General features: G+C 43.2%; 1 protein-coding gene across 3 annotated transcripts in view; it reads left to right on the top strand.

Annotated features, from left to right (window-relative positions):
• The window catches only part of npas3 (neuronal PAS domain protein 3), a 1,485,068-nt gene that overhangs the window by 158,832 nt on the left and 1,301,563 nt on the right, over window positions 1-24,673 (top strand). The window lies entirely within an intron of this gene.

Below are 24,673 nucleotides of genomic sequence, written 5' to 3'. Positions count from 1 at the left end.
ATGTGGCCTTTAGGGCACCCCACCGCAATCCAGGAGTTTTTGTCAACCGCAAGGGCTTCCACTCCCTTAACGTTCAGCTGGTGTGTGACCACAAGAAGGTGATTTTGCATGTTTGTGCCAGGTTCCCTGGCAGCTGCCATGACTCCTTCATACTGCGCTAGTCTATTGTGCCTCCGCTATTCAGTCCGCCAAACGAACTTCAAGGATGGCTACTTGGAGACAAGGGATATGCCCTGCGCTCTTGGCTAATGACGCTGTTGAGGAGACCAGCCAGCGAAGCTGAGGAGCGCGACAACTCCAGCCACATTACCACCAGATGCATTATCGAGCAAACCATCGGATTGCTGAAGATGCGCTTCAGATGCCTCGATAGATCAGGTGGAGCCCTACAGTACTCATCAGCCAGGCTCTCCAAAATTGTTGTGGTATGCTGTGTGCTTCACAACATGGCACAGCGTCGTGGCATGCCGATTCCGCAGGACCAAGAGGCTCCTCACAGAGTCGCCTCGGATGAGGATGATGCTGAGGAGGAGGAGGTCAGAAACGAGCATCCTGCAGAGGCCCGCCAACCAGTGGCACTAGTGCGCGATAACATTGCTGGGCGGAATACAAGGAACGCACTCATCCTGGGCACATTTGCGTAGTCTGGTACATGAAACACTGCAGCCTCACTGCTTCTGAACTGAGCATGGACAGTGGCCCATGCCTGCACTTTCCTACAACTTTGACCAGCTTGCAGTCATCTGCAAGTTATCCTAAGGCCTCTATGTGACATCCCCATTCGCCAAATGACAGATGCCATAACTGCAGCAGCTGGCACCAGATTTTTTATGTACAGGAGATGATGGCATTAAAACTATTTACAAGACTGGATGGTGGAATAGTTATGTGAATGTGAGCATAGAGAGATAGGGAATGGGTAAGGGTGCATGGATGTGACTGTGAAGTGGGATGTGGAAGAAGCGATTGCTGAAGCTGAGTGCTGTTGGGGAAAGGCAATGGGGATCAGGTTGAGGGTGATGGAAACTTCATACTTGCTTTCCCTGTGCGGTGAAGGTCATGGAAGTGCTTCCTGCACTGCAGCCAGGTGCGACGGGTGACACCCAGAGAGTTTACCTCTGCTGCCACCTCCACCCAGGCAGCTGTGGACTCTTTGGGAGGCCTCTTCCTCCCTGAGCGAGGGTAGAGGACCTCCCTGTGGGCCCTTACCCCATCCACCAAGGTCTGCAATGACGTCTCGTTGAATTTGGCCGCAGCTCGGCCTCTGCAGCTCGGCCTCTGCCGCTGGCAGCAGCTGGTGCAGGCTCCTCTGCCATTGTGCAAGAGTGGTTGAGAAGCCTGCAGAGGTGGAGAAGCTTGCTGGACACTTTGAAAGCACCACGAATGATGACATCATACTGTGGGGATTTGTGACTCGAATTGGACAATTAGCAAGGCTTCCCACATGCTGGGAATTAATTGGCCACTTGAGGGAAAATTGCGTGGAGCTGGCTGACACTTTTTTACGTGTGTCAGAAACCCCACATTCGGGGAAACCCGACCATTTCCCACACAAGCCGAAAATCGGGCCCTTACAATCTTTTTATATTTCTTGCTAGTTTTCTCTCATATTCTATTTTTTCCCTTTTTATCAATTGTTTGGCCAACCTTTGCTGGTTTCTGAAACTCTCCCAATCATCAGGCTTACTATTATTCTTTGCACCATTATAAGCTTCTTCTTTCAATCTAATGCTTTCCTTAACTTCTTTAGTTAGCCACGGTTGGATCACTTTCCCCATGGAGTTTTTGTTTCTCAATGGAATGTATTTTTGTTGAGAATTATGAAATATTTCTTTAAATGCTAGCCACTGCTTATCTACCGCCATACCTTTTAATCTATTTTTCCAATTTACCTTAGCCAACTCGCCCCTCCTACCTATGTAATTAGCTTTATTTAAGTTTAAGAGTCTAGTTTCGGACTTGGGCAAGTCACTCTCAAACTTAACGTGAAATTCTATCATATTATGATCACTCTGCCCCAGAGGATTCTTTACTATGAGATTGCTAATTAACCCTGTCTCATTACACAATACAGGATCTAATATAGCCTGTTCCCTGGTTGGTTCCATGACATATTGTTCTAGGAAACTATCCTGAATGCAATCCATGAACTCGTCCTCCAGACTACCTTTGCCAATTTGATTTGTCCAGCCTATATGAAGATTAAAGTCCCCCAATATTATTGGATTACCTTTGTTGCAAACTCCTACCATTTGTTGATTAATATTCTGTCCAACGGTATAACTACTGGTAGGGGGCCTATATACTCTACCAGTGTTTTTTGCCCCTTGTTATTCCTTATCTCCACCCATACTGATTCTACTTCCTGATCTTCTGAGCCGAGATCCTTTCTCGCTGCTGTCCTTATGTCATCCATTATTATCTGGGCTACTCCAACTCCTTTTCCATTCTGCCTGTCTTTTCAAAACATCAAGTACCCTGGAACATTTAGTTCCCCACCTTGGCCACCTTGCAACCATGTCTCTGTAATGGCTATTGGATCAAACCCATTCATTTCTATTTGTGCCAATAGTTCATCTATCTTGTTACGAATGCTTCATGCATTCAGATAAAGAGCCTTTAATTTAAATTTTCTACCATTATTCCCTGCTTTGGCCTTATTCTCTGCTGCACTGCTACCATTAAACTCTGTCCCTTCCTGTCACACTCTGCTTATTTTTACCCAAATTGCTACACTGCTCTATTGCCTTGACCTTTCTCTTTAGATTTCCCCTCACCTGACCCCTTCCTCCCCCACCCCTTTTTTAGTTTAAAGCTCTATCTACAGCCCTAGTTATTCGATTCGCCAGGACCCTGGTCCCAGCCTGGTTTAAGTGGAGCCCGTCCCGACAGAATAGCTCCCTCTTTCCCCAGTACTGGTGCCAGTGCCCCATGAATTGAGACCCCATTTTCCCACACCACTCTTTGAGCCACGCATTTAACACTCCGATCTGCTTGACCCTATGCCAATTTGCGCATGGCTCAGGTAGTAATCCAGAGATTATTACCCTTGTGGTTCTGCTTATTAATTTAGACCCTAGCTCCTCAAACTCCCTCAGCAGAACCTCATTCTTAGTTCTACCTATGTCGTTGGTTCCTACATTGTCCACAACAACTGGATCCTCCCCCCCCACTCCAAGTTCTTCTCCAGCCGCGAGGATGTATCCTTAACCCTGGCCCTGGGCAGGCAACACTGCCTTCAGGACTCTCTTTCGCGGCTGCAGAGAACAGTATCTATCCCCCTGACTATACTGTCCCCTACTACTACCACATTCCTTCCTTCTTCTCCCCCCCCACTTGGATGGCCCCCTGTACCACAGTGCCGTGGTCAGTTTGCCCATCCTCCCTGCAGTCCTCTTCCTCATCCAAATAGGTAGAAAGTACCTCGTACCTGTTGGACAAGGTCCAGGGCTGAGGTTCCTCCATTACTACATCCTGGGTCCCCATACCTTCCTGACTCGTAGTCACACCCTCCTGTCCCTGACCACTGACGAACTCTAAAGTACTACTTAACCTAAAGGGTTGACTGCCTCCTAGAACAAAGTGTCCAGGTAACTCTCACCCTCCCTGATGCATTGCAGTGTCTGCAGCTCAACAATTCTGAGCCGAAGTTCCTCGAGCTGCAGACACTTACTGCAGATGTGGTTGCTCGGGATTCTGATGCTCTCCACAGACTCCCACATGCTGCAGTTATAACACATCTTGCAGCAGAGGAATGCCTGGGGCTGTTTCTGGGCAGCAGCCTGCTGTTCTTGGGCTAACACCTTCATTTGCTCCTCCTTACTTGTGATGGGCGTTATATTTTGGTGCTCTCTCCTCAAACTCCTTACCTAATCACTGGGTGGTAGAATCTGTGATGATGCTTATGTCAGGAAATGTGTGTGAAATGACCTGCTATGAAGTGCTACGTTTCTGCCTGCCACCAAGTGCTGCCTCCATAACTTGGGAAGATCTTAAAGCAAGAAAAAAGGAAGATGTGTTAAAATGGTTTCTGAATGGAATGCCTTCTGAATGGAATGCCTTCTTAGAGAGGTTATGATGTCGGTACATTGTATGTCATGCTACTGCTGTGTAGTATATCCCTCCATTACTGAATAAGAGTGAGTAAGGGTAACAATGAAAACAAAAAGGAATGTATTTGCTGGGCAATGGCAGCATCTCTTCAAACTCTCCCTCTCCACAACTCCTTCCACAGACTGTGGGCCCAAAATGCTTATAACCATCTCCTTGAATGTGGACTGCTATTTTGCATTGAAAGGGTACATCTGCTCACTGTGGTTGTGAGTGATCACATACATGACATCCAAATGTTAGAAATTGCCAGAGCACACAGCCAATGATGCTTGTAGCCTGTCGACATCCCTTCTTATGTAAGTGCATTAAAATGCAACATGCAGATTGGATTTGGTGGCAGTGTTGGTTGATAACACACCTTTCAACATGTATATGTCACAGTGAAAGCTATATGCCTGCCTCAGAAAAGCTATGCCCTATAGCTTCTCTGTAATAAAGGACTGTAGAAAATGGGAAAAGGTTGTCTGCATGCTACACTGGAAGGGTGCTTTAACTGACAGATGTATTTAGCCAATGTGAACTGTGTTCTATAATATAAAGTCTGTAAAGTTGGATACACTTTCACACTCTTCCTGATACTGTACCACAAAATGTCTTCCTCATTGTTCCCAGATCTTCTGGATTGAGAAGATGCCATTCACTCTTTCTGTTACAGGCCCCACTATTTAAACTGGGCAAATGGTGCTAACCATTTTTCATTACCATTATTGTCAATTACAGAGTCGCCACTTACAGCGTGTTAAGTACGCTGGCTATTTCAGGCAGAAACAGGTGTTCAGTCATTTCACACTTCATTAAGGTGCAATTACCGTATATTCTTAATCCCCTCAATTTGCACTGAAATCTTGCGTGGAAATATCAAGATGTCATTGCAGAGTTGATAGGACTTCCAAATAAATAGAATAAACTATGTACACAAGAAACCAATTTATTGGTAAACCAAATTTGCTGCTAAATGACACAAGTATGCAATCCATTGCTGATCTATAATTGCAAATTATGTAGATCTTTTTGCGTTCAAAGAAGCAAGATGAAAGAAGGTTAAATAGTTTACACACTCATACTCGAATAATGGCCAGACCAGATCAAGAACATTGCAATGTTCTGCCAGACAAGGAGTGGGACAGGTAGCAACACCAATGGAAAAATGATCGGATATCCGGGACTCATCATAACAAGAGTTCCATGGTAGTTACTGGACAGGAAGCCAGAGTGTTGCAAATGGAGAGGATAAACTGTCCAACGTGTATAGTAGGCAAATTGCGTTGGCATCAACATGACACACTATAAGTGGTTGGGACTGTATCTTTATCTAGCAGCTCTGATCTCTCCTTTGACAGGATAGTGGCTTTCTAATCCAGAGATGGCCACCCTCCTTTGCCTCACCTCCTGCAGTAGGACCTCAAAGACAACTTCAGTAACTGGGAGAGTTTTCCTTGCATTTCCTGTTTCTATACACTTTTGGATGCATGCAGCACTGGACACTTCCTGTAGCTGATTATTGTTCACCTGTAAACACAACTCTTGCCACAATAAAAACTCCCCTTTGCTTTGGAGAATAGCAACGCTTTAGAAGCTGGTGCCTTGCCGGAAATTCTGCTCTAATCAATCATGCATCTGGCAAAACTTTCTACATCCTTTTTCTGTACATTTGGCAACATCTAAAATAAGGATGAAGATCTAACCTTATAAAATTCAGTAAAGCAGCCCTCCTTGCTACCAGCACAGGCTTATCTGTGCCATAGGCTGACACAGGTCTGATTCTGAAAGCATTGCAAGACCAAGGTCACTGCTGGTAGGTAAATAAATACCACAGTTTAATTAATAAACCTCTGCATATAATGTGGGAGAACATCTCTTTGCATTCACGTACATCTGTTTAGAGTGTCGGTTTTTATAGCTGGCCAACAAATATTTAAAGCTTAAGAAAATACTAAACTAATTTGCATATTTTCTTCTTTACAAAATAGTTCTGGAACAGCACTTCTACTTAAAGGTTCTATTCAAATATTCATGTTTAAATGAGGACTTTTGTGCAGAATTTCACTCCAAACTTGAATAATACAGTCCTTACAGACCTCGCAACTATGTATATGAATAGCGGTTGTTTCTGAGCTCACAATATGAACATAAATAAAAGAAAGACAGCTACTATAAAACATTATAAAGACCTGCTCCCTTCCCATTCGCCCATTTTCTCCTCTCCAACAATCGGTGTTTGGCTATCTTATTGTACTTCCCAACTGTTATTGTGGGTGGTAAGCTTATGGCCCAGAACTTCGGGTCTCCACGGGTGAGTACACACGCCCAATGGAAGTGCTGGTTTCCTGCATGCACTCTGTTCCCCTGAAAGAAGGGGTTCAGGAGAGGCAGCGCGTGCGCATCGAACTTACGTTTTTTTTTACAGGTTTTCCCGGGAGGGTAAGTCTCCAGAAGTTAGACATTTAAAAAGCAGGTGTAAGGCCTGCTTTTTACAAGGTAAGTGGTGAATTAATTAAAATTAAAACATTTTTCCCACAGGTTTATTATTTTTAAATACTTTAAAGAAAGGTAAGTTTATTTTTAGCCCCGTTAGAAAATAAAATTATTTTTTTCAAAAATTTAAATTATTGTTTAAAATAGTTATTTCATGTAATTTATAGTTTATTTAAAAATGTGATGTTTTTTAAAAATTTATTTGAAGATTTAGTGATGTTTTGGGGCCCGTAGTATTTCTAAGTTTTGACAGCTCTTCCTGTCAAACTTATGAATGAAGTATTCCCTGCTCCGATTGCCTCCCCATGGCCCACGTGACCCCAGGGGACGTATCGAACTAACTGCGCCCCTGGGATACGCAAGCACTGCGCACCGGCAGTTGGAGCAGGCCCCGGATCGGAATTCCACGGGGGCCCACAGCTCAACGGCCGGTGTGCAAGTTAAGTGCAGGTTGGGGGCTTGCACCCGGGAAGCCTCCGACCCGAATTTCTGGGCCAATATGTAATAATCTGACGCTGGGTCATTGACCTGAAACATTAACTCTGTTTCTCTCTCTACAGATGCTGCCTGACCTGCTGAGTGTTTCTAGCATTTTCTGTTTTTATTTCAGATTTCCAGCATCCGCAGTATTTTGCTTTTGTAATAATCTTGTTTTTGCTTTCAAAGTTACCTCAGGAAAAAAGTTGAAGAGTTCCTGTTTTACCTTTTTGATAAAATTCAAATTACCTCAACTGTTTCTAATAATAGCTTTCAGGGGGATTTGTCTACAGTAATTTTGCATTAATACGTTGTAGGGCTTATAAACAGCAAGCTCTGGCATGTTCTTCAATAACAAATCTTTGTCAAGATGTAAAAATACATCTGCAAATTGCAGATACAAATATATAGTGGAAGTGGTAGTCTGCAACCCAGTGAGTAATTTAGTCATTTTCATGCAAATTTTGTAATTTTTTATTTCTTATGTTACAGACCATCTTTCCAGTACTAAGTCATGGGTTTAATGGAGAACCCATAATGGCTGCTGAAAGGCTTTCAAAAATTATTTTGGTTTGCTTTTCCCTGAAACCTGAAGGAATGAGACTCTATACTTATAATAGTTAATTTTCAGTGCCAGAGAGGTTGAGTGGCAGTAATTAACACTTATCACGTCTTTAAAAGGGTACTTAGACTTGAAATAACTTTCTGTGGCGAATTTACTTTGTATCTACCGTGCAAGTACAGGAACTTAAATCCGCTCAAAGCATTGAATGGTGAGGCAGACAATGAGATGCTGTTTCCATGAAGCTAATGGCAGAGTGGTACATCTCTGACAGCAACTTTTAGATTTCCGCATTTAATCGCCCTCATCTGAAGTTGTTGTGGCATTTGCTCAAAAATAACAGTGAGCCCTATTACCATTGCTGTTTGTGGGAGCTTGCTGTGTGCAAATTGATTGCACGTTTCCTACATTACAACAGTGACTACACTTCAAAAGTACTTCATTGGCTTTAAAGCGCTTTGGGGCATCCTGTAATCTTTTTATCCTAAAATGACAGTCTGGATCCTATGTACATTTTAAAATCGTGATTTCCATATTAAAAGGGGCGTATCACCGAAAATAGGCAGGCGCTTTGGCTGCCTAGCTGTAGGCCCCTGTGAAAGTTGCAACGGGCAAATCATCAGCATTACCTGGGTGGTAAGTCTACCGACTTCATTTGATGCAGTCACCGCACCAATGACACCGATTTTTTGGCAAGTTAAAATCAACCCCTTCCTTCTTGCTAGTGAATTGAAATGGCACATGGGTATTGAGGAATCAATTTTGTAATAGACCATGTATTGGCCAAAAAATGTACAGTGAATGGGGTACATTCAACATCATGTCAACAGATTTTAATCCAAAACCATAAAGCCACATTTAATTAGGAAGATAGAATTTTTCTTTAATACTGATTTTAATTGAGTGTTTATTGTTTGCAATTATTAATTTTACATTGTCACAATAATGTCCTGGCATAGTACTAGTCTAATGCTCCTTAATATGCAAAACTTCAACGAAGTGGTTTTATAGTATTCTGGCTAATATTTGTGTGGCATTTTTCCCCATTTACTTCATGGGTAGATTTGACATCAGCAGCAGTTGGAAGTTTTATTTCTGGCTGCTTACCTTTTCTGATGATTTGGGAAGGACTGTACAAGCCACCAAGCAGAATGCTCAGCTTGCCTGCCTCCAGAAAAATTGTTGGACATTGTTGCAAAAGGCAAATGTTTATTTGTAGTTTATAGTACTGCTCTCTTCAGAGGAACAGGTAACCAACATCTTGCTAGGTGGTTCTTCACTCCTTGGCAGACTATAATGCTGCCCCATTTACATTATATTGCTGCCACTGAAGCCAGTGCGGCCTTTCAGGTCAGTGCTATAATGAACGAACAAACTTATATTTATATAGTGACTTTTATGCCCACAGGATGTCCCAAAGTGCTTCACAGCCAATTAATTACTTTTGAAGTGGAGTCACTGTTGTGTTGTAGGCAAACATGGCATTCAATTTGCACACAGAAAGTTCCCATAAACAGCAATGAGATAAATGACCAATTAATCTATTTTGGTGGTATGTGTTGAGTGAACATTGTTGGCCAGGGTGTGGAGATGCCGGAGTTGGACTCGGGTGGACAAATGTAAAAAGTCACACAACACCAGGTTATAGTCCAACAGCTTTATTTGAAATCACAAGCTTTCGGAGCGCTGCTCCTTCTTCAGGTGAAGTGGAGAAATGCATAAAGACACAGCTTATATAGTCAGAGAATCATGTCAGATGTTTACAGGTAACCTTTCCAACTGCCATTAATCGCACCTCGGCAGAGAGATAATCACAGCAGTCAAAGGTGTGAATGGTGTCCAAACAGGTCAGTTTCCCTGTTTCCCTGTAATGTTTCCCTGACTGACCTGTTTGGACACCATTCACACCTTTGACTGCTGTGATTATCTCTCTGCCGAGGTGTGATTAATGGCAGTTGGAAAGGTTACCTGTAAACATCTGACATGATTCTCTGACTATATAAGCTGTGTCTTTATGCATTTCTCCACTTCACCTGAAGAAGGAGCAGCGCTCCGAAAGCTTGTGATTTCAAATAAAGCTGTTGGACTATAACCTGGTGTTGTGTGACTTTTTACAATTGTTGGCCAGGACATTGCAAGTACTCCCTACTTTTCAAAAAAAATTGCTATGGGATCTTTTACAACCACCAGAACATGCAGACGGGATCTCAGTTTAACATATCCAAAAGACAACACCTTCCACAATGCATCACTCCCTCAGTACTGCACTGAAGTTTCAGTTTAGATTATGTGCTCATGTCCTATATGGGGCTTGAACCCACAACCTTATGATTCAGAGGTGAGCTTGTCACCACTGAGCCAAACTGTACTGTAAATTTGAAGGGGCATTATTCAATTATTCAGCAGAGTTTAATATTGTAGTTATACTTCCAGTACTGGCTTCAGCATGCTCTGCTCACTAGCTTCCAGCTGCTTGTGAAATTTTAATAATTGGAAAAGAGCTGACGATCCAGTCAGTATTTTTCCAACAGTAAAAATCTTAGTTAAACTTGAAAGTGGAGCACAGGACAACTGAAAAGTTTCAAAATGCAGCTTTGTACAGGTTGCAGATATTCTACAGGCAATGTGAAGCTAAAATAATGCGTATCTACTTCATCCAGGTGGTTTTACATTGCGTTAGAAATTTGAGTAGTGTAGGTGTCTTCACACTACTACGAAAATACTGTGGTTGAAACTGACAGTTAAACAAATGTGGTTTAATGTACTGAAACAGTTATAAACAAAAGAATGCAGGAGAAACTCCAATCAGGTCTATACACAAGCTGGATCCACGAGGACTGAACAGAAACGCCCTACCCCCCTGACGTCATGACGTCCTCACGTTTCCCGCCGTTGGGAACGTCACGTGACCCGCGTGATGACGTCATCGCGTCAGATCGCGATTTTATCGATCCTGGCTGTTTAAACAGCGCACACACTTAAAGGTAACAACTATGATTAAAGACAATTATAAACGTTACTGCAAGAGTCTCTTGATGGCTTTGCCACAATAGCTCTTTGTTACTGGGAAGCTGCAGTTGTACAGCATTTCTTGCATCAATGCAACATTAAAACTTTCTTTTGCTGATGTAGGAATAACTACTGCATAATAGTAATTCTACTTTAATCAGAGCTAGGTGATTGACACATAATTACAAAAAATAGTGCTTTAACAGCAGCATTTTTTCCACAAGTAATTAAGCATTTTATACAAAGAAATTATAGAAACTTTGAGAACACCAAACAGACGTCCGGTAACCGGTCAATCTTTTCATGTCTCATATTACAAAACTGTACCAGACATAAGATAACTGTAACAATGAAACTGAAAAGAAATACTATCAGTTTGAATTACTATGTGACTAAACATTATATTCATAAACAATGCAGCTAGTTGTAATGGCTGTATATGTTAGGACTTCCAAATTTGCAAACCAATTTGTGGTCTCTCCATTTATTCAGCCCATAGGGGCTATTCATTGCTTTATAAACTTAGTGGCTATGATGTGCATCATTTAGTTATTCCTTTCTTAGAAATTAATTCTTAGAAAAAGAATTTGAATGCAAACTAATTTAACTTTTATCTATTACAGACATCATTATTTTCATTCAGTCCAAAAAATAGATTTTGTTTTAAATCAATGTACTAACAATTGACATTTCATACAATCATTTAAGCTTTAGTTGTATTGTTATTTTAGTTCAAAAGCCACTTGTGTCATTTTCTTAAACTTTGCTTAGTTACAGTACTCGATATGTAATGACTGGGCCTTCCTGTTTTTGAAGCAGGTAAAGGTGAAATGGGCTATCAGTACATGATATCAGACTTTTTAACTTTTCATGCATCAAAGTGTTTCCTGGCAATTGTTAAAAATTTCATTTTGCTATGAACTTGCCTGTTTTCTACTGGGCTCTTCAGAGATGGATTGCTTTCTGGAGTTTTTGACAGGTGTAATTGTTGAGGCGTCATCTGTTCTTGTTTGCACAAAATACATTTTAGCCAACTGTAAGACTTCCCCGCTAATCTTTCTCACATCATTCCATTCTTTGCTTGCCACTAGACAAATCCCCTGTTATTTGACCAGATGGTGGAAAATCCATTCTCATGATAAGTTGCTTCTAGTTTGCATTTAGATTACCTGCAAAAATGGAACAATTTACTACACTGCCTCAAACCATCTCTCTCCCACTTTTCATTGGTTTGACTCCTTGTAACTAATTATTTAAGGTCTGGCCCATATGTTTAACGTAGCTTTGGCACACACATTTCATAGGCATGTGAATGCATTTTGTAACTCATTTTCATACCTGCTGTTGCATCATTGATACACCTCAGTAGTGATCTCCCACATTACTTGCATAGGGTTTTTAGCATTTACAGCTTAGCATTTTATTATCTAGCTCCATTTGTTATTGTGTATATTGAGTGAAAGGTACCAACAAAGGGCTTTTCTTCCTGTTCAGAGAAGCTTACTTGTAGGGCGGTATTGAATGTTTTGCAAAACAAATACTGGTTACTATTAATTTCCTAGGAAGCAGAGTAAATACTAACTTTCGTCCAGATAGATCTGCACAACAGTTATTACATGACTAATTAAAATTATGTTGTACTGAAAACTAGATACATGCATGTTATTTCTACTTTGAAGTGAACTTCAACAAATATTTCAGTGTACAACTATCATACAGTATTTTTTTAAAAATGTGGTGAGCATTGTCCAGACATATTATGCAGAAATGGTGCCTTGGTGAGCTTCTGCTTTCTGATCACTGACCTGAACGGGGCCTTGAGACATATTGGTCCAAAAATTGCAGTCGGCGGCGTACCTCCGGAGTACGCCGCCGACCTGTGAAAAGAATACGCACCTACCTGATGGCGTTCCGCCTGCCTAAACTTGCGCTCTGATGCTGCGAGTGGGAGGGCAGCGTAATGGCCCACGGATCCCAGGGATGCAGCCTGTGCAGAAGTGTACCTGGGATCACGAGGGCCTGGTCCTCCAATCAGAAAACAGTTTGTCTTCATTCATTTAAATTACTTCATTACTACAGCCTTTAAAATACATTACAGATCTAGCTTTTATCATGGGAATCCAATTCATTACTCATAATTCCCACTTCTAAACAAATACTGTGCACTGTGCAGAAAGTTAGGAAATTTAAACGTTATTAAAAAAAACCTGCAGCTTTAACATACACTAGGTTTGCTTCACATTAAAACTTTTAATGTTCCTGGATGTCATTTAATTATATATATATTTTTTGCAATTCGGGTATCCCCTTATGCTGTGGAAACAGGCCCTGTGCCTGTTTCCACCAGCTGTAAAATTTTCATACGTAATTGCTGGGCAGTTAGTGGGCAAATAGCCCAACTCTGTGCCAGCAATTAGGTTTTCGGTGGTGGAGCGGATGGCCTGTCAATGTGTACATTGACAGACTGCAAGTTCGAGATTTGGCTCACGCGCAAGCACATGCGGAAATCCCAAACTTGCGGTGGATTTCAAAGGCGAGAGTACGCCATCATACCCGTTGGAAAATCCGGCCCATTATTTGAGGCATATATAAGGTAGCATCAAAATACAGGTGAACAGGAAGCAATAAGATTTTAAGATGTCGCTGTGAAATCTCTCTAACTTGTGCAATTTTTTTGACTTAAATTAAATATTTCTGTCAATATTAAAAATGCTGATTGCAAATGCTGGAAATCTGAATTAAAACTGGAAATGCAAATAGATTAATCAGCATCCGTAAAAAGAAAAGATAGGTTCTGATGTTTAGGGTGTTTCAAGGCTGAAAACTAAACAGACATTTTAGTAAGGTTTTATTATTTTTAAAAAATTTGAAATCATGTTTGTGATTTAGCTACATTGCATGTTATGGTATAGTTTGAATACAATTCAAGAAATTGCACTTGTGTTATTACAGTGAATGAAGTAGTACCTTTTAAGCATTTCAGTAGACATCAGAGATTATTACATAGTATTTACAGCACAGAAATAGGCCATTTGGCCCAACAAATCCATGTCAATGTTTATGCTCCACACGAGCCTTCTCCCACCATTCTTCGCCTAACCTCATTAACATATCCTTTTATTCCTTTCTCCCTCATGATTTATCTAGCTTCCCCTTAAATGCATAGAATCATAGAATAATACAGCCCAGAAGGAGGCCAGTCAGTCCATTGTGCCTGTGCCGGCTCTTTGGTAGAGTTGTCCAATTAATCCCAGCCCCCCTGCTCTTGCTCCATAATCAAAAGAAAGACATGCATTTATATAGTGCCTTTCATGACCACTGGATGTCCCAAAGCGCTTTACAGCCAATTAAGTACTTTTTTTTGAAGTGCAGTCACTGTTGTAATGTAATCCTATAAATTTTTCCCCCCTTCAAGTATTTATCCAATTCCCTTTTGAATATTACTATTGAATCTGCTTCCACCACACTATCAGGCAGTGCATTCCAGATCACAACAACTTGCTGTGTAAAAAAAAAAAATGTTTCCTCATGTCGCCTCTGGTTCTTTTGCTTAAATCTGTGTCCATTGGTTACCGACCCTTCTGCCACTGGAAACCGTTTCTCCTTATTTACTCTATCAAAACCATTTGTGCTTTTGAATATTTCTATCACATCTCTTAACCTTCTCTGCTCTATTAACCTTCTCTGCTCTAAGGAGAACAACCCCAGCTTTTCCAGTCTCACCACATAACTGAAGTACCTCAGCCGTGGTGCCATTTACGTAAATATCTTCTGCACCCTCTCCAAGGCCTTTGACATCATTCCTAAAGTGTGGTACCCAGAATTGAACACACTACCCCAGCTGAGGCCTAACTGGTGTTTTATAAAAGTTTAGCGTAACTTCCTTGGTTTTGTACTCAATTCCTCTATTAATAAAACCAAGGATCCCATATGCTTTTTTTTAACAACCTTCTCAACTTGTCCTGCCACATTCAAAGATTTGTATACAGTCACCCCCAGGTCTCTCTGTTCCTGCACCCCCTTTAAAATGGTACTATTTAGTTTATATTGCCTCTCCACATTCTTCCCACCAGAAATGTATCACTTCACACGTCTCTGCATTAAATTTCATCTGCCATGTGTCTGCCCATTTTACCAATCTGTCTATGTCCTCCTGGAGCCTGTTACTACCCTCCTTATTGTTTAATACATTTCCGAGCTTTGTGTCAACTGCAAACTTTGAAATTATGCCCTGTATATCCAAGTCCAGGTCATTAATATTTATCAAAAGAGCAGTGGTCTAATACCGATCCCTGGGGAACACCACTGTATACTTTCCTCCAGTCTGAAAAACAACCATTCACCACTACTCTCTGCTTTCTGTCCCTTAGCCAATTTTGTAGCCATGCTGCCACTGTTCCTTTAATCCCATGAGTTTTAATTTTCCTAACAAGTCTATTATGTGGTACTTTGTCAAACGCCTTTTGAAAGTCCATATACACAACATCAACCACACTACCCTAATCAACCCCCTCTCCATTACTTCATCAAAGAACTCGATCAAGTTAGTCAAACACGATTTGCCTTTTAACAAATCCATGCTAACTTTCATTTATTAGTCCATACTTTTCCAAATGCCAATTAATTTTGTCCCTGATTATTGTCCATAAATAATGTCCCCACCTGATTGGCCTGTAGTTACCGGGCTTATCCCACTTCTTTTTTTAAACAGGGGTGCAACATTTGCAATCCTCCGGCATCACCCCCATATCCAAGGAGGGTTGGAAGGTTGTGGCCAGAGCGATTTCCACCCTTATTTCCCTCTGAACCTAGGATGCATCCCATCTGGACTGGGTGATTTTTCTACTTTGAGGATTGCCAACCTTTGAAGTACATCCTCTTTATTTATTTTTATCCTATTTAATATCGCTGCCAGCATCCTCTTCTCTAGTGAAGATAGATACAAAGTACTCATTTAGTACTTCAGCCATGCCCTCTGCCTCCACAAGAAGATCTCCTTTTTGGTCCCTAATTGGACCCTCGCCTCCTTAGCCCATTGTTTTACTATTCATTTGTTTATAAAAGACTTTTGGATTCTCTTTTATGTTAGCTGCTAATCTATTCTCATATTCCCTCTTTGCCCCTCTTATTCCCTTTTTTTAGATTTCCTCTGTACTTTCTATATTCACCTTTATGTTCTCTACTATGAACCTTACAATTGTCATAAGCTGCCCTTTTCTGTATCATTTTAATCTCTAGATGGTTAGACATCTGGGGAAACCTAGCTTTGAATGCCTTTCCTTTCTCCCTCATGGGAATGTGTCTACTCTGTACCTGAACCATCTCCTTTTTGAAGGCGTCCCATTGTTCAATTACTGTCTTTTGAATTTTTGATTCAAATTCACCTGGACCAGATTCCCCCTCTTCCAGTTAAGTATATTTGCGCTTGATTGTACCTTGTCCTTTTCCATAACTATTCTAAACCTGATGATATGACGACTGTTCCCCAAGTGCTCTCCCACTGAAACAGGCTCAACTTGCCCCACTTCATTCCCCAGAACTAGATCCAGCACTGCCTCCTTCCTCCTTGGGCTGGAAATACACTGATCAAGAAAGTTCTCTTTAACACATTTCAGGAATTCCTCCCCCAATATTCTGCCACACCCTCATTTTTTTCCTTCCTTATCTTTCCTGAATATCTTGTAGCCAGGAATATTAAGTTCCCAATCCTCCCCTTCTTTGAACCAGTTCTCTGTTATTGCCGCTATATGATAGTCCCATGTGGCGACTTGTGTCCACAGCTCACCAAACTTATTTGCCACACTCCGTGCATTTATGTACCCGCACTCCAAACTCATCTTAGACTGCTTCACATTTCCCCCCCATCTGATTCCTCCTATTTCTGAACTTTTTTTACTCTTGTGCCATCTGCCTCTCCCAGTCCTCTGTGTACCTTGTTTCTCCTCAGTAATGTTTCATCCTGATTTCATTCCCCAACCAAATTAATTGAAACCCTCCCCCACAGCACTAGTTAATCTTCCAGCGAGGATATTGGTCTCGGTTCTTTTGAGGTGCAACCTGTTCACCTTGAACAGGTCCCTCATGCCCCAGGAATCTGCAACCCTCCCTCCTGCACCATTTCTCCAGCCACACGTTAACCTCATTTATCCTACTATTCCTATACTCACGTGCGCATGGCACTGGGAGTAATCCAGAGATTGCTACCTTTTGAGGTCTTGCTCTTTAATTTCCTCCTGAGCTCCTGAAACTCTTGACTGCAGGACTTCAACCCCTTTCCTTCCTATGTCATTGGTTCCCACATGGACCATGACTTCTGGCTGTTGCCATTTCCTCTTTTCCCCCCCCCACCAAATGTTGTGCGCCCTCTCGGTCATGTCCTTTACCCTGGCACCAGGGAGGCAACACACCATGCAGGACTTGCATCGGCAGTTGCAAAAATGGCTGTCTATCCCCCTGACTATCTAATCCCCTATGACCACTGCATTTTTACACTTTGTTGTGCCCCCCTGTGCAGTCATTTGCCCCACTGGTATGAGAATGCCACACTCTGGGAGTATTCCTGCACTGCCGGCCTCTTCCTAGCCTGTCGGATGGTCACCCACTTACTATCCTCCTGAACTCTCTGTAGCCGAGGGGTGACCACTTCCTGGAGCGTGTGCTCCAGGAAATTGTCAGCCTCTCGTATGCCCTGCAGTGACTCCAGCCACTCCTCAATCTCAGAAACTCTGAGCTCGAGTTCGAGCAATGGGAGGCACTTTCTGCACACGTGGTTATCCAGGACACATGAAGCGTCCTGGAGTTCCCACATGGGACCAAAATTGCAGGCAACTGGTCTCAGCTGCCCCATCATTTGGCTTAAAAATATCCCTTTAGATCTAATTGATTACCCTGTTTATTTAAATATTTACTGTTGACCCTTGGTTTAAAGCACTTAGCACCTCCTTCCCCTCTGCACCAAATCCCCACTCTCACCAAATTCTCGTCTGTATAGCAAGCCACTCTATTTAGCAGAAATTCCCAGCACTGTGCACACAGCTTTGTTTTTGTACATTAATTCTTTTTTATCGTTGATGACTGCAAAATGATTATGGGAAATATGGTGCTGTGAAATTCATTTACTTCCAGTAAACTTTCTTCAAAAATACTATGAATAACAGCTGAAACTTGCTTGTACCGATGCTGTGCATTTGGGAATGTAAAAGGTATATTTTCCCTGAATTAGTTGTCACCTTTTTCTGTCTTATATTGTGCTGATGATTCCTAATTTGCATAATCCTTTTAAATAGTCAAATTGTACTGTCATACAGCAGATTTAACTTGCTGGGTAAGATTTAGGTACTAGGCTGCAGGTTTCTGACCAATTAGTATTTATTTTAGAGTTTTAAAATGCTGTGTTAAATCATTGTATAGTACTGTTTACATAAAATTGATTCTATTCAGTGCAGCACATAGTAACTTACCTTTTGGATTATAGTAATATACTTTAGTTGCCATTCTGTGTCAGTAACATCACATAAACAACAGTGAGATGAATGGTCAGTTAATTTTTGTTGAGAGGCATGTTGGCCAGCACACTTGGAGAATTTCACACTCTCCAAGTGGTGCCATGGGATCTTCAGTGTCCAGTTGAACAAACAGCCGGGTCCTTAGTTATACATAGAAATACATGGAAGTTACAACACAGAAACAGGCTATTTGACGCAACCAGTCCCTGTTGGTGTTTACCCTCCACCTGAGCAAATAGTCCTATTCACATTTACCCACCCTGTTCCCATATCCCTTTTATGCCCTTTTCCTGCACCCACCTATCCAATCAAACCTTGAATGTTGACATAATTTTTGCCTCAACCATTAACCCTGGAAGTGAATTCTGTAGCCTCGACTTTCTGTATTAAGAAGTTTCGCTCTCCTAAATCTCTTGCGTTTCATTTTGTACCTATGACCCCTCATTCTAGACCCATCAACTACTGTAAGCAATCTGCTTCTATCTACCCTGTCCCATCCTTTCATCATTTTAAATACTTCTGTCATATCACCCCATAGCTAATGTTGTGCTAAAGAAAAACGACCCAATTTTTCATCCTGTTTGTATTTCCTCCTCCTACCTCAGCACTGTAATGTATGTACCTTTTTAAGGGGGAGAACTACTTTTTACAGCTCATGTATACTGTAGTACCGGCAGTGACCACACCTGTATATAACATTGAGTAGTAATCTGTACAGTTCAGTTGCAGTCTGAGCCACGTTGAGTAAACACCGTTTGTACTGTTCTCCGCAGTCTGTGTCTGATTCCTGTTCCTGGCTGGGGTGGAGATCGCCTTTACAGAAGGTAAGTACTGTAGAAAATATAGGGACAGAGTGATCTCCTGGAAGAATTTCGATCGCCTAGATGGGTCGGAGAGTAATTTCCCAGATTTTTTTCTCCCAAATTGGCCATTGGGTCTTTATCTGGTTTTTCGCCTCTCCCGGGAGATCACATGGGTTCGGGTGGATGCAGAGTGATAGAAGATTTGAGGTTAGGATCAGATCAGCCATGATCTTATTGAATGGTGGAGCAGGCTCGAGGAGCCGATTGGCCTACTCCTGCTCCTATTTCTTATGTTCTTATGTTCTTATTATACACGGACATAACAGTGGCGACGAGGCAGATTCGAACCTACCTGCAACTCTGCATCATCTCCCAGGGATTCGCTCCTGGAGAACAGTGGAAGAAGATCGAGTCCAGAAGCATGGGCGTCGACCACGGGCAACCGCCCAGTCATCCAACGGAGATTTGAGCATCGCAGGGGAGGCTGTCGAGAGCCAGGCTTGGCTTTCCAATCACGGTGGTCCAGCGAAACGGGCTGGCAACAGGTACTGCGCAGACCCTTCCCGGACAGCGGCGGGCTAGAGCCCGACCGAGCGGCACAGAAAAAGGCCGAGCAGCGTCGACGAGGGAAGAGAGAGAGGGCAGAGCGTACAGGGCGCAGCCGGTGTTCAGGACCGAGCGGCGTCAACGGGGGAGAGAGACGAGAGAGAGCGGAGCGCAGCCGGTGTTCAAGGGCCGAACAGCGTCAATGGGGGAGAGAGGCGCGCAGGAAAACATGAGGCGCTGCCATTGCCACGAGGACCGCAGAGAGCGGCGTTGGCAGCAGCGCAGGAGCAGCGTGCGAAACCCACAGGGCGTCGCCATTTGCCACGAGGACCGCCGAGAGCGGCGTTGGCAGCAGTGCGGGAGACGCCATTTTAAGCCGCAGCGGGGAAGAAAGGAAAGCGCGGGAGACTCCATTTTAAGCCAGTCTAACCACACCCAAAAATGCCGAAGAGTGGCAGTATCACAGCGTTCGACAATGAAGTCGAAGATTGGACGACATATGTCGAACGCATAGAAGTATACTGCAAGGCGAATGAAGTGCCAGATGACAAGAAAGCGCTGGTATTGTTGAATTCAATGGGTGCAAAAACGTATGGCTTACTACGAAACCCAGTAACCCCAGAGAAGCCAGTAGAAAAGGATTTTGAAAACATAGTGTCAATCCTACAGGACCACTTAAACCCCACACCGCTGCTGATAGCAGAAAGATTTAAGTTTCACAAAAGGAACCAGCATAAAGATGAAAGTAATGCTGAGTATTTAACGGAACTGCGCAAGCTATCGAAACACTGCCAGTGTGGAACGGGACTAGCAGATACTTTAAGGGACAAGTTTGTGTGTGGGCTTCAAAGTGAAGGAACCCAGAAACGGCTTTTATCTGAAAAGGACCTTACCGCAATGCTGAAAGCCTTTTCCAGCGTATCACATGAAGCAGCAGCACGGGGCGCTGCAGCGATACAACAGAGACCGCAAGAATATGGCACAAACGAAATGTCATATGGAACAGAGAAGTGCTATCGCTGCAGCAGAACAACACACGACCAGAATGATTGCTGGTTCAAAGACAAAGTGTGCAGACAGTGTGGAAAAGTAGGACACATAGCATGAGTCTGCAGGTCGGGAAAGAAAACCAGCAATAAGAAACCGACCAAAGGAAAGTACAAGAAGGTACATAAGATAATGGAGAATAGTTCAGACGAACAAAAGAGTAATAACGACTCCGAAAGCAGGGAACTGAGTTGTCTGAAACTAGATAATGTGATCACAACGGAGGATCACCGAACCATTTGGGTCACTCTCAAGATAGCAGGAGTCCAGGTAAAGATGGAATTGGACACAGGATCAGCCCTAACAGTCATAAACCGACGGGACTACGAGCGGCTATTCTCACACATACCCTTGAGAGACACAAAAATTATTTTGAAGACGTACACGGGCAAAAAGTCTACCCCAAAGGAAAAATAAGGGTGACCGTTATATATGACGGTAAGGAAACACCAAAACTAGACCTGTATGTATTGCAAGATGGAGGACCACCATTACTGGGACGTGAATGGATCCGGAAAATACAACTGGATTGGCATATTCCATACAGGCACTGACTGTGGCTGACAAAAAGGATGACGACGTCACACCTGGGCGACTGTCAAAGATCCTAACTGACGCGAAAGAAGTGTTCCAGCAAGGACTCGGAACACTAAAAGGCATGACAGCGATGATTAAAATCGAAGAAAACGCAAGCCCAAAATTTTTTAATACCTTATGCGATCCGCCCAGCCGTCAAAGCAGAGCTGGAGAGTCTGGAACGTTCAGGTGTGCTGTCCAAGGTAGACTGGAGCGAGTGGGCTACACCCATCGTCCCTGTGATGAAAAAGTCGTTGAGCAGCACACCTGGGGAACCAAGGAAGGTTCACATCTGTGGGGACTTTAAGGTAACAGTGAACCCGGTCCTTCACACCGTACAATATCCACTTCCGCGGATTGAAGATATTTTCGCCTCACTATCTGGAGGGAAACGCTTCACTAAGATTGATCTGGCCCAGGCGTATCTGCAAATGGAGGTAGAAGAAGCATCAAAAAAATACCTCACGATCAACACCCATAAAGGTCTCTATCAATACAACCGGCTGGTATTCGGGGTAGCATCAGCTCCGGCTATTTGGCAGAGGGCAATGGAACAAGTCCTGCAAGGGATCCCAGGGACCCAGTGTTATTTGGACGACATCCTGGTCACGGGCGAAAATGACAGTGATCACCTTGCCAACCAAGAGCAGGTGCTCACTAGATTGCAGGAATATGGGCTCCGAGCTAACCGCCCCAAATGCGAGTTTTTTTAGAGAACAGATCTCGTATTGTGGCCACGTTATCGATAAAGAGGGGTTACATAAGTCCCCAGAGAAGATTGAGGCAGTAGTCAAGGCTCCAGCACCGGAAAATGTGTCACAACTGCGGTCGTTCCTCGGGCTGGTAAACTACTACCATAAGTTCTTGCCAAATTTGTCTACAATACTACACCCTACTACAAACTGGGGTGCCATGGAAGTGGAGTGACGAATGTAGACGAGCTTTCCAGAAGAGCAAAACACTAATCACATCGAAAGAGGTATTGGCCCATTACAACCCAGCATTACCAATTCGGTTGGCATGTGAATCGTCACCCTACGGCATTGGAGCGGTGCTGTTGCACAAATTCTCGGACGGCTCAGAGAGGCCAATAGCCTTTGCGTCACGATCACTAACCTCAGCCGAACGTAACTACGCCCAGATTGACGGGGAGGCCCTCAGCCTAGTGTGGGGAGTGAAAAAGTTCAATCACTATCTGCACGGGCAGAAATTCACCTTGCTGACTGATCACCAGCCTCTTGTCTCCATTTTTAATCCGAAGAAGGGCGTTCCGGTGATGACTGCGCAACGACTACAAAGATGGTCACTTTTTCTAGGGGCGCACCACTATGAGATTGAATATAAGGGCACGAAACAGCATGGAAATGCTGATGGGCTATCACGCCTGCCACTGCCTACTGCGGAGGAAGCACCGGCAGTGGATCCTGTCGAAATATTCCATTCGACTATAGTTGAATACCTACCGGTAACTAACGCTTGTATCGAAAAGGAAACCTGAAATGACCCGACACTGTCTCGGGTATATGATTTGATGGTGAAGGGATGGCCAGCACATGGCGACTCACTGTTGCCAGCATTCTCGACAAGGAGAGAACAGCTGTCAGTGTGCCGGGGGACCTTGATGTGTGGATCCCGAGTGGTAATTCCACCCAAGTTAAGGGATAGAGTGCTCAATGAGCTTCATGAGGGTCATCTGGGAGGGGTAAAAATGAAAAGCCTAGCCAGGGCTTACGTGTGGTGGCCGGGAATCGATAAACAAATCGAGGACCTGACCAAGAGTTGCTCAGGATGCCAGAAAGTCCAAAATGCACCACCACAGGCCCCTCTACACCCATGGGAGTGGCCCTCATCTCCATGGCAACGGGTGCATATTGATTTTGCTGGTCCATTCATGGACTCAATGTTTTTAATAGCCGTGGATGCGCACTCGAAATGGCCTGAGGTGATCAAAATGTCCTCCACCACCACGGAGAAAACTATTGCAATCCTACGGACCATTTTTGCCAGGAATGGCTTGCCAGAACAGATTTGCTCCGACAACGGACCACAGTTTGTGTCCGAAGAGTTCCAGAGGTTCTTGAAAAAGAATGGGGTAAGGCATTACACATCCGCCCCGTATCATCCAGCCACAAATGGATTGGCTGAGAGGTTCGTACAAACCTTTAAGAAGGCAATAAAGGCTATGTACAATGACAACATTCCGCTGCAGCACAAGGTGGACAATTTCCTGTTCGCCTACCGGAATGCGACACATGCAGTCACCAACCAGGCCCCAGCCATGATGTTCTTTAACCGAAGGTTAAGATCTCGCCTGGATTTGCTCAGACCAAACGTACGAAGAGATGTTGAGAGTAAGCAATTCCAGCACATCCATGAGAAGCCAACAAGGAGCTTCAATGTAGGGCAACCAGTCTTGGCCTGCGACTACCGAACAGAAAAATGGCAGCCAGGAACGATATGCACACGGCAGGGCCCACTAATGTACACAGTGGACGTTGGGGAGAGCATTGTGAGACGCCATGCTGACCAGATCCTAGAGTCACAGGAACAAGTCAACCCCATGCCTCGCCCATACGTACCTGGTGATGAACCCGACGTACAGGTCGCATCTACCCCAGAAACAGTAGCATCGGAAGCTGATGAACCAACCGACGACAGGGGGCCAGAATCGCCTCCGCACCAAGAGCAAGACACTCGGGAAAGGCGCTATCCGGAAAGGATCAGGAAGCCTCCCCAAAGACTGAATTTATAAATAGACTATTTTCAGCTAATGTTGCATGTTAAAAGTGTTAATTGTAATTAGTTTGATATTTAATTGTTAAATGAGTGTTATGGTACTGTTAATCTAAAAGGGGAGGAATTGTAATGTATGTACCTTTAAGGGGGGAACTACTTTTTACAGCTCATGTATACTGTAGTACCGGCAGTGACCACACCTGTATATAACGTTGAGTAGTAATCTGTACAGTTCAGTTGCAGTCTGAGCCACGTTGAGTAAACACCGTTTGTACCGTTCTCCGCAGTCTGTGTCTGATTATACACGGACATAACAAGCACCCTAGTAAATCTGCATTGTACCATCTCTAATCTTTCATTATCCTTCCTATAGTGTGAAGCCAAATACTGCACACAGCATTCTGAAGTCTTAAGGCTGATCATTACCTCTTGGCTTTTATACTCTAAAACTCTTGTGTTAAAACCTAGAATTCCATTCATTTTTTTATGGCCTTAACAAGTACAGTCTTCACTGTCCTATGAACTAGTGTCCCCCAAGTGCTCCTGCTCTTCCCCAGCACTGCCACTCAAAGTTCCACTGTTGTCATTCTTTTTACATAAAAATGCATCACCTCACACGAACCAACATTGAATTCCATCTCCACTTTTTATCCCATTCCCTGATTTTTATCAATATCCCTTTGAAGCTTCCTTTGGTGTTCCAAAGAATCAATTACATCTCCTATTTTGGTATCATCTGTAAATTTTTATACCATTCTCTCTTAAGCCTGTATCTAAGTCATTGATCTACACAGTGAACAGGTGGCCCCAGAACTGAACCCTGT

This window comes from Somniosus microcephalus, chromosome 12 (assembly GCF_052327205.1).
Source record: "Somniosus microcephalus isolate GS21.2 chromosome 12, FLI_Smic_1.0, whole genome shotgun sequence".
Lineage (NCBI taxonomy): Eukaryota > Metazoa > Chordata > Chondrichthyes > Squaliformes > Somniosidae > Somniosus > Somniosus microcephalus.
Note: the sequence above shows the minus strand (reverse complement) of the source record. Positions and strands in the feature narration are given on the sequence as shown.